A 2,233-nucleotide genomic window follows, 5' to 3' on the forward strand; every position below is an offset into this window, starting at 1 on the left:
CAAAAAAAAAAAAAAAAAAAAAAAAAAGATAGAAAAATTAGCTAGACGTGGTGGCACGAACCTGTAGTTCCAGCTACTCAGGAGGCTGAGACAGGAGAATTGCTTGAACCTGGGATGCGGAGGTTGCAGCGAGCCAAGATCATACCACCACTCTGCAGCCTGGTGACAGAGCAAAACTCCTTCTCAAATAATAATAATAATAATAATAATAAATACTAAAATATGTTTGGGATTAGCTTTAAAATAACCCAGGGGGAAGAGCACACGAGGAAAAGATTGGGCCAGGCATAGTGGCTCACGCCTGTAATCCCAGCACTTTGGGAGGCCGAGGCAAGTGGATCACCTGACTTCAGGAGTTCGAGACCAGCCTGGCCAACATAGTGAAACCATGTCTCTACCAAAAAACAAACAAACAAACAAAAAACTTAGCTGGGCGTGGTGGCTCGTGCCTGTAATCCCAGCTACTCAGGAGGCTGAGGCAGGAGAATCACTTGAACCCGGGAGGCGAAGGTTGCAGTGGGCCGAGATCGTGCCATTGCACTCCAGCCTGGGCAACAAGAGTGAGACTCTGTCTCAAAACATAATAATAATAATAAGTGAATGAAGGAATGAAGTGGGATTATGAGAAAGAGCTAAGAAAAGAAGATCTAAGGGACCGCCCGTCTTTTTAATACTCAATGTATATTTATAGATAGCAGTAGAAGCAAAAATTGGAAGAGTTGCCCCAGGAAGGTAGGGAATCAGCCTTTCCTTTGTCTTTTCCTCAATTTCATAGAGTTTAAAAAATACTCTGAGTACAATAAAAGAATTTAAAACAAAAACATTTCCAGACCTTGTAAAATAAAAAAAAAATGGGGACAGGCCCAGTGGCTCACACCTGTAATCTCAGCACTTTGGGAGGCCAAGGCAGGCAGATCACCTGAGGTCAGGAGTTTCAGACCAGCCTGGCCAATATGATGAAACCCCGTCTCTACTAAAAATACAAAAACTTAGCCGGGCATGGTGGTGGACACCTGTGATCCCAGCTACTCAGGAGGCTGAGGCAGGAGAATTGCCTGAACCTGGGAGGTGGAGGTCCCAGTGAGCCAAGATTGTACCACTGCATTCCAGCTTGGGCAACAAGAGCAAAAGAAAAAAAAGGAAGGAAGGAAGAAGGGAGAGAGGGAGGGAGGGAGGGAAAAATTAATATAAAAGGAAGATGGGGCACCTTTGTGCACAGGAAGGAAAGAAGGAAGGAAGGAAGGAAGGAAGGAGAAAAAAATATATAAAAAGGATGATGGGGCACCTTTGTGTACTGCATGGCCCAAAAATGGGCTGACTGACCTCGTCAAGCAGGGATTCAAGCTCTCTAGCCTACCTGGGATACATACAGGAGAAAAAAGAGAAAGAAAAGTGACATAAATTCTCCCTGGTTATAAAGGAAATCACCTTCCTTTTGTAATATTTTGGATGACAAAATATAAAGAAAAATCTTTAATTTAGTCACTCAAAACATTCTGGTTTTTTGCTTTTTATCCTTTTTTATGCATATAAACATTTTTAAAAGTAGAATCATAGCATATAGTCTTTCGTCACTGACTATATTTTGGGCATATTTTTATGGCAGAAATATATCCTGACATTATAATTTTTAATAGTTGGATGTATATTTAATGAATCATTGCCACCTCAGAGGTGAATTTCTTTCTATATACATTTATTATACTCAAGCAAATATTATTGGAATGAATTCATACCAGTAGAATTTCTGGTGGAAAACAGTATAAAACAGTTTTAGGGTTTTTAATAGAAATGTTGAAATGATCCTGTAGGAAAGTTGCTTCAGTTTATCCTCCCAGCAACAGGGACAGAGCTCCAGGACCCCCCTTCCGTTTGTCATCTTTGCTGATCTTTAAGCAGAAACTCTCATTGTTTTCACTACATTTCTTTGGTTTCTAGTGCTTTTGAATCTTTCTCATATGCTCATTAGCCATTTGTATTCTTGTGGGAAGTGCCTGTTTCCCACAAGAATGGTTATTTTATCTTGGAAATGATTCATTTTCTTCTGAGAAATTTAGATTTCCTTATAGGCTAAGGATACAAACCTTTTATCTGTCATTGAGGTTACAAAGACTTTCTCCCAGTAAGTGATTTCTCATTTCACTTTATTTTTTGTTTTATATTGATTGATTTTGCTAGCCAAGCACCAAAGTCACATTTCACTTAATTTTTATTCTGCTGAATGAAAGTGTTT

The sequence above is a fragment of the Sapajus apella genome, unplaced genomic scaffold, assembly GCF_009761245.1.
Source record: "Sapajus apella isolate SASKATOON/1434 unplaced genomic scaffold, GSC_monkey_1.0 scaffold80, whole genome shotgun sequence".
NCBI classification, from domain to species: Eukaryota; Metazoa; Chordata; class Mammalia; order Primates; family Cebidae; genus Sapajus; species Sapajus apella.